Genomic DNA, 9,940 nt, shown 5'->3' on the forward strand with positions numbered 1-9,940 from the left:
TATGTGTAACGTAAATCATTTGTGACTCTTATCTAATTAAAACATAAACAAGGAAAGGAAACAGTAATATATATACAACTATTTTTCAAAAGATTTGTTTATCATTTATTTAAATGACGTCCTAGAGTTTCAGGAAAATTATTTTAGATAAAATATAAAGGTATCTTTTGAGAGAAGCAGGTAGATAATTTTTAAAGCGGCGAATTTGTTGCTGGATATGAATACATTGCTCTTAATATGTACCATGTAATTAATCATTTCCCCAATTTCAAGCAAATCTGACAAGCTAGCGTTTATACAATCATAAAACTGTATCGAACTATAGATTAATTATTTCGTTTTTAGTTGCCCACCTGAATATCCAATAAGTTTGTTATTTATTTTCTAAAATAACATTTTATGGACTATAGTTTTGAGGAGAGTCTTTTAGGCATATGGGAATGTGATTAGAACTCGAAATTACTCATATTTGACACTTCGATAATTATTAATTGTGATATTCATAAAACACAGGAAAAGTGCAATTTATTATTAAACTGTAGCCGTTTTATTTCTATTTTTACTCATATTTGTGAGTAGTGATATTTCTTATATCTATTTAAATGTTTGCAATTATTAATCAGATAGAGTGTTACGTGGGATCTTGTGATTATATTCAAAAAGTTTTTCACTTTTCGTTACTTCATTTCAATTAAAAATTAACCTCAGTATTAATTCCAATTCCTTATCTGGAAAGTTAATCATATACCAATACAGACCACTGTATATTATACCAAAACAAGTTAGACGTCATTAGAGTCAGTAGTGAAACTAACCTAACAATGATCGCCCACCACCCGATAAGCGTAATTTTAGTGAAATTTTACTTCAAAAAAATTTTTTTTTTCTCAGAAGAAGCTAAATATAGACATTTACCAACAATCCAGTGTTCAAAAAGTATTTTATATACCTTTTTCTGCTACAATATGAAGTTTTTGTTTGATTGAGGGCACATTACACAGGAAAAATGGCTATTAAAAATTGGGTGTTTCACAGTTTGCAGTGGTACATAGTAATAATTAACAAAATTTTAAGTCTTTTAGGAACAAATTAGCTGTTAGTGTACTCACAGGTATAGCTTGATTTATTCTTTGATCATAGATCAGTGAATCTCATAATCATAAATAACTTACGTATATTTGAAAAACATTTCACCTAAAAAAAGTGGTAACTTACAGAATTAAATAAACACAGCACGATTAGTATTCTCACACAAAAAACTTTATGAAACATTGTGTCCAGCACCAAGTTAACTCATAACTGAAACAATATGCAATTATGATTTTCAATTTTAAGCGATTGATCGCCCACACTTCACAACGTAATTACTTATGACACCTAATTATAAGAACAACTACCAAAACTGTAACATTCGTTGAAAAATAAACAAAAAAGATTTGTTCCTGTTAGCACTAGAACTAATTTTAAAATATGTCACATCATTTGTACAGGATATCCTTGTAACAACAGTCGTACAATACCCTATATAAGGCCAGGGAGTATTTTTAAAAGGAGACGAAGCCTTAAAATTATTTTGTATATATACAGGGTGTTCCAAGGGTCCTGCGATATTTCTTTAAAAAAATACAAATGTGTCGATAACTGTTGACCACTGTGTCTCACATCATACCATAAAACATAAGATTAGTGTGTAATTCTAATCTAAATTATACCTGTCTTTTACTCTTGCGCCATTTCAGAACTAAATGAATATGATGAAGAAGTAACAGTTGTTTTGAAAAAATATTTTTGAATTTTTACAACTTTATTATAAAATCATAAGAGAAGAACTATCGTCATTTATGTAAATTTACTTGCAAAAGTCCAATGTGTCAAAAAAATTGTTCCTATTGATGCACTTATTTCAATAAAAAACTCTTAGACTGAGAAAGAACTTTTGGCATTAAAAAGATATAGGACCAAAAAAATATTCATTTTTTTTATTTGTTAACGTTTAAAGGGTCATTGTCTGCTTTTCAAGCTAAAACAACTTTGAAAGTACATGAATACAAAAACAATTTCAAATAATACATAATTATATATTAATAGAAGTGGGGTTAATTGCAATTTTTTGCCCTAAGACTACATTAGGACTTTAAATCATAGATCACGGTTACGGGGTCGATGTCTCTGATAAAGGCGATCGAGCTCTTCAAGTTTTCAACGTTATGTTATGTTACAGATTCACGGCCTGCAACACACAGCATCCTCGCGCGGGAAGGTATGTTATATTTTGACTGAAATTTCTATTTATAGAGCAAACAAATCTTCGTTGCACGGTAACATTATTTTTAAATAACAAAGAATTTACATAATGTTAACTCAAACTATTGATTAACTGAAAATGTGTTCATCAAGCTTACATTGTGGATTGAATCTCTCATAAAACAACATATGAAATAAACACAACACACATATAATAAACACAATAAGGTGGCTTTGGCAACGCTTCGCGCTGGAGAGGCATATTTTGAGAATAAATGTTCAAAACCAGATTGTTAGACAAATTACATATAAATGTACAACAAAATCAATTTAAAGTATCCCTTCCGTTTCGAGCCCACGATGATTTTAACTTAAAAGATAATAATCTTCAGAGTTCTATCTCTTCACAATGGCGCAGTGTTTGAGATTAGGAAAGGAAACAATATTTTAAATAAATTATTATTTAATGCTAATTCTTAGAGATGCGACTGTAAGTTTTGGTAGTAACTTTTTTCGCAGTTGTTTGTTTTATACTTTTTCAAATTTATCACTGACTGCATATAGAACAGGTTTTTTATTTAACAGGACACCATTCTAATTCAGTTATAATTTAGTAGTAATCATTTCATGCATTCGTACCGTAATAAATCAGCTTAAATTGGTCGAAATTTTGTTGTCAACAGTGAACTCATAACAACATCTATTATTTTGACACATACTTAGATAAATCATTTTTAGAACAAGAGATGTTTTAGTTTCAGCTGTAACTCTTATGAACACGGAACTAGTTCAATTTCTTTTGTTTTGTTTGCAGTAGTTGCAAAATATTAAATCAAATCGTGCTTGACTTAAAGGAGTCATCAAAATTTTGTAATTACTGCAGAAATCGGTTCACATTTCAAAAGAGAACCTGATTATCGACGTAAGAATGAATTAAATCCTAATCAGAAAATTTATGTCTGGTGTCAAACATTTAAAAATCAAAAGTCAAAATCAGTTGCTCTTCTTTGTTGCTTTTGTTGCATTTATAAAAATTGTAAAGGAAGAATTTTGGTGTTTGTTATTTTCACATTTTCCTATTTTTATTTTTACAATTTACTAATAATAATAAGCTACCGTACTTAATTGTTTTATGTATTCGGAGCTATCATGAATTAGCCTAAAGTGATCGAGGCTTTTGTTGGCAACAGCGAATCCATAACAATAAGTATAGTATTAATTTTGACACGTAGATAAATCATTCCTAAAATAAAACATAGTAGGTTCCGCTGTAGCAATGTTGTTATTGATTATACTTTTTTTTTTGCTTTGTTTCTATTACGGTAAGATTTGTGAAATTTAAATTATTGTGGTCCTGTTTATCGAAGTTGAAGTGTAAACTTGTAAGTTCAGTGTACTCCACCTTCATCGCAATTTTGTGAACTGAACACCTGTGATTTTTTTACTATATATTTTATTTTTTAATTTTATTACTTAAAAAAATATGTTTTGTGTGGGTGCAACCCATTCGAATAATTTCGTGTTGTGGGCGTTTGGGCCCCAACGTACTGACGTGATCGCCAACTCTGGATAGGACGAACGACTTTACGGTGCTTTTACGTTTTTGGCTGCTCCTGTTTTAATATCGGCCATAAATCGTTTTTATACAATATTCTAGAACAATTCGTCAGTTTCCGGTTCCTTTCAAACTTTTATTGAAATAAATCGGAAATTTCACATAATTTTATGCTGTCAGGCAATCTATTTTTAAAATAGATCACGGATTTATTTTTATCGTGACAATAGATTACTTTATAAGTCAATAGAAATCTCGTTAGTTTGATTCTGGGTTAAATAAATTAAGACATAAAATTGAAAATAATCCATTTCCGATTTCACGCATACAAAATTAACACAATGTGAAAGAAAGCTTTCATTGCCAACTAGTTATAGTCGGTTATAGCGGAAGACACTTCAATTTTGTGGACGCTACAAGCTGTGAAGAATTAAAATTTTGAAAAATTCAAATATTGATTAAGATTTTAAACTCATCAAGAAATAAACGGCTCCTTTCACAAGTTTTTCATGGGTAATTATTAGTTAGGACATAATTGTGTTGTCAGATTTAATAATAATTGAAAATGGATAAATTTTTCCGATACATTTTTCAATAATGAGTAAACACTAATCACATATGTTTTTATGAGTATGAGTTTTTTATTTCCCAAACGTACAACGTTTTCTTGTGTGGTCGTTTTGAATAATGTCTAAAAATTTTGTTTTCTTGACACTTCACAGTTTGTAGAATACGAAATGTTGGACGTTAACTCTGGTGAAATTAGACTCATTCGATATAGCTAAAGCAATTTCGAAAATTAACGAAGGATGATAAACATCTTCTCGACAGCATTACGTTACATTTCAAGTCACTTGAAGATTGAAGAAAGGATTAAGTCTAAAAGTCTGATTAGTTAATAATAATAATTAACTAGTTGATAAAATCTCGCAGTGGAGTATTTGAACGTATTGAAAGTTAAAGATTTCTAATAAGCATCGTCTGATTAATGTTGAGGTCGCCTACAATTCAGGTTTTTCTGATTAAGTGACACTCATTTTTCAAGTACTTACCTACTCAAATATTTTTTCGTACTCTTTGACCACGCTCGACACGTACAACAAGTGTTTTACTCTCTTTCCCTATAAAAAGAAGAATTTTATATTGTAATAATGGTTGAAACAAGGCCTAAGACGGCGACTAGTAAAGGAAGACAAGACACTAGTGACAGTGAAAATGTTAAAACAAATAGTAGAAGGAGGTGTAAAACAACAAACGCAACACTTGGTGAGTTAAATAGAAAAAAAATCAATCTCGGTGTTAATGTATCTTATTGTTGAAGCAGAAATCTTTGAGAAAAAAAAGATGAACAATTAAACGACATGGATAGTTCTCAGACTATCGCCAATATCAATGACACGATCGAAACTATTATCTTTGATCCAAAGACTAACGTAAAAGAAAAAGTGGAGTTAAGTACGCGTAAAATAAAAAGACATCAAAGAGATACAGTTTTGCAGCTTCTGAAAAAAGAATATGGCTGCCTGTTGGACGATGAAGGTCCACCATAACTGTAGAACTAATTAGTGGCCTAGAAAAATTTTGGACTTTCTAAATTAGAAAGCCAAGGAATAAATAGTTCGTTTCAGATATCAATATTGTATGATGCTGGACTACTAGAAACACTTACGACTTCTCATATTGGCTGTCAGGAATTATTCTAAGAAGATCCACGTATTTTCGAAGACAAACGACAAAATCCTTCCAATCCAGAAATTAAATCTTGTGTGTCTTTAATGTCTGAAATTTTAGAAAAGATATTATGTAACCAGATAAGCCATTCGTTTGAAAATCGTAAATTACTTGTAGGTTCTCGATTTGGATTTAGAAAAGGCTACTCAACAAAAAAGGCAATTGAGCATCTAGTAAATTTGATCACGACAAGCTTGGAAGAGGGATGAATAGCTTCGGTTTCATTTCTAGACTTATTTAAAGTCTTTGATTATGTAGCACATCCACCACTGTTACGGAAATTATGTGCATATAACTTGGGCGAAACAGGCATAAATCTCACATCATATTTAAATAATAGAATACAGTTAATAAAATTCAATAATCAAAAATCCAGTCCTCCACTTATAAAGCGAGGTGTTAGACAGGAATCAATTTTAGGTCCTCTTTAGTTCATACTCTTTGTAAATGACCTTCCCTGTATTATTCAAGCAGACACTATATTATATGTAGACAACACGACCCTTTTTAACAAAGCAACTGCTTCACAGTCAGTAGTCGTTACAACTGATCATTCACATCATTCATTGATGTTATATATACGGATTTTCTGAAGGCCTTCGATCAAATTGATCACTATGTCTTGCTTAAGAAACTTGGAACCTTTGATTTCTCTAACTCTCTTCTTGCGCTTCTGAAATCTTATCTTCTCAATAGTAGTCAACAATCTATAGTTTTTGTCTCAACATCAGGTGTCCCCCAAGGATCCAACCTTGGACCCCTTTTATTCCTAATGTTCATCAATGATATTACTGACGCGCTGGAACCCTGTAATAAATTGCTCTTCGCTGACGATTTAAAGATCTTCATGGAAATCGTGTCAATTGCTGACTGCCTCACGTTACAAAATTGTCTCAATGTTCTATCCAAGTGGTGTAGTTCTAATTGTCTTCGCCTAAATTTATCTAAATGCAGTATTGTATCCTTTACAAAAAACTCAACTTCAATATACAGGGTTAGTCACGAGAGAATTACTTCTGAAAATTATTTTTACGCAACCCAAAATACTAATACCCTGTACCACTTGATATTATCTAAATTTAAAATGAAATGCCTAATCCATGATTGCGTTGACTTTGGCAGTGTCACTTTGACGTTAATTAATTTTTAACATTTTGTTTCATCGTTGACTCGCCTCTAGAGCCCCATTGGATCGACGACATACAGTCAGATCAATCTGGGCTATACTGAAGCCGTAAGTGCTCTACCAATGTTGTTCGCCGCTAATGTACCTGTGTTAATTCGCCATCTCTGCGTCACAGAGAGCCTCTTCGAAGTGCAAATCTACAACCTCTGGACTTCTTCGGCCATCCATTTACAAAAAAGCCGTAGCATCCCGCCAAAATGCCCAACATTTTCAACAGATTAGTAGTTAAATTATTTACTTACTTGTTTGAGTTTGTGTTGTAACCTTTGAATAAAATGCCGTAAAAGGAATTTTTAGAAATAATTTTCTCGTGATTAATCGGTTGCAAAAGATCAAGAGGCACACTGACAAATTTATTAGCGGCGCCGGAGGAGATTTCCGACTGGCTGCGGTACCACCATGGACACTCGCGTAACCTCCTTTTCCACAATTGTCAAAATGAGATTGTCAAACTCAAAGCAATCATGGATTAAGCATTTCATTTTAAAATCAGTTAGTATCAAATGGTACATGGTATTCGTATTTTGGGTTGCGTAAAAATAATTTTCAGAGGTAATTCTCTCGTGACTAACCCTGTATATAGATCTATATTCAATTGAAGGAACAGTATTTCTCCGCAACTTCTATTTCAAAGATATCCTGTTTCATTCAAAATCTACGGTTTCATATATACGAGTAGAAACTATAGGAGTTTTACCGATTTGACCATTTTGAAGACCTTGTTTTGCTCATTGGTGCAACCTCACCTTGAATATGGTGCGTTGATCTGGTCCCCATCTATAGAACATATAATATGTCCATTGAAAAAGTGCATCGACGTTTTTTAAAATTTCTCACCTTCAGAATGGACGGTGCTTATCCTGTATGTGGCATCGATTACAATATTCTCTTGTATAGATTTCAATTTTCTTCTCTAGAAACTCGAAGAATGTTAATAGTCTTCCGTTTCCTATATAATTTAGCTCATGGTAAAATTGATTGCCCTTTTATCTTGGGTTTCCTTCAGTTTCATGTTCCTCGTCCTGGACTGCGTTATGCTCCGTTGTTTAGGCTCTCTTACAGACGTACCAATGTAGCAGTCAAAGCTCCAGTAGCAATTTTGATGTCCACATACAACGTTCTTTGTCAATATTGTGATTTACACCATGACTCAATAAATTCTATTTTAAGTCATGCTCATGCCGTTTTAGGTGTTATGGAAACGTGAAACGTTCTGTTGTCTCTATTATGTATACCCTGTCATTTTATTGTATTATTGTATTTTATATTGCACACATTGGTGATCAATAACGATTAAAGATTAAAGATTCACGATGGAAGGCTTTGGACTGGTTCTACAAAAATCAATTTGTATTACATTTGAAAAAATCTCTAGGGGTTGATCTAGATTCTAAATTATGTTGGAATGTCCACCTAGAAATAGTTGCATTTAAAAAAAGAATGAACAGCTTGTTTTGCTCTCTGTGAGTTACATCTCACTTCTGCACTATTAATTTGGGGGCATGCCAGCATCAAACATAGATTATTCCAATTACAACGAAGAGTGATCAGTCGGATTAACCTACAGAGAGGACTACAAAATTGCATAATATGTTGATCTTAAAATATTTATTACACTTCCATCTCTACATTAAAAAAAAACCTCGGTCACTGCTCTTGCCATAAGGAGCTCCATAATCACAACACAAAAATTAAGTCGGATTTGTGTCTTAAAAATTACGATTGAAACAAGTACAAAACGGAGTGAACTATTTTAGTATCAAATTTTATAATAAACTGCCAGCTTCGGTAAAAAATTTGGATAATATTGCTTACAAACGAATTGTTACGAAAGAAACCCATACGCCGTCCCGGTACGACGCCTATGGGTTGTAGTATGTACGGCGATGATGACTCGTCGTCGCTAAAGAAAAGCCTGGAAGCGGAACTCACGATGGGTATTCCCGAAAGATCCCGGTCGCCGAACGTCTAGAAGAAAGTATGGGTTTAAATAGAGGCCACCTTCGGGATCGATTATTATTCAGTCGAGTCGAGTCCAGCGAGTGTCGAGAAAATCCAGTTGCGGTGAAATTATTTTGTACATAATCGCTCTGTAATTCGTCGTGTAAATTCGAGTTACTAAGAAATAAACCGTTGAATTTAACCCACGCCAATTTTAAATACCCGTTCAACGTACATAACAAAATCATAAAACAGTATTTGATATCCGATTTTTTCCTGAAGCAACAGTCGGTGTTAAGAAGAGACTTCTGTGCTGATATGTTTCCTCATTTTTCCGTAGTTTGCGGTATAATCTAAATAAGAATAATCAAAATCATCTATAAAACAGTAAGCTCTCAAATTGGTTTGTAAATCCTCACGGGACATTTTTCAGGGTTTAGAAAATTTTTAGGCATTTTGGTCTCGAAGAATTTTTCCCCAAACATTTTAAAGCCATGTTTCGCCGCTTTTACAATGTTTTGAAAAAAATGTTGGTTTGTTACCACATGTAAAATAAACACAAGTACACAGGATTTTAACAAGCACGTGTCTCGTACATAATAATAATTCTTCGTCCCAAAAACCAAAATAACATTTTAAAGTTTCTTCGGAAAGTAATCTGACAAAATATTTATAAAAAAAAATGGTTGGCAATCTGAGATAGTCTCGAAATATTACGTAGGAGTACTATTGATTCTTCATCAGACATTTTCTTATTTGAATCAGGATTGACGACATCACTTTCACTCTTGTTTCATTCAGCCTGTTCATCTTTTATTTTAATACATTTATTTCCCTCGGAGCAAAAAGTGGGGTGTTATAACTTTGAAGCCTTTGTCTGGCGATATGTCTAGGTCAAAAAAAATGTGCAGGTGATCCTAATCCCACAGGCCAGTTGTGCGCTGCGGTCAGAAAGATGTGCACATAATTTTAGGGATTAATACCATAAACAGTTATTGCATGTTCTTCTAGTTTACGTAATTGTCTGTCATTAAAAAAACAGACACAGTTGTACACGTATGTATTAATAATTCAATTCATAATAATTAGTATGATATAATAATTCAAGAAACATCGGTAGAGGCTCACATTAGATATGTAATCAACAGATCTGTTCGAACTGGCAGTGTCAACGAAGAGAAATCTCGTGGAAGACCTTCAGTACATGAGGAAGTTGTTGACGACTTGAGCAGAATCCGCAAACATCTTTGACAAAAGTTTCTCAGCAGTCAGGAGTTCCTGTT

This window comes from Zophobas morio, unplaced genomic scaffold, assembly GCF_036711695.1.
Source record: "Zophobas morio isolate AGI-343-1 ecotype UQ-CSIRO unplaced genomic scaffold, CSIRO_AGI_Zmor_V1 ptg000005l, whole genome shotgun sequence".
Classification (NCBI taxonomy): Eukaryota; Metazoa; Arthropoda; class Insecta; order Coleoptera; family Tenebrionidae; genus Zophobas; species Zophobas morio.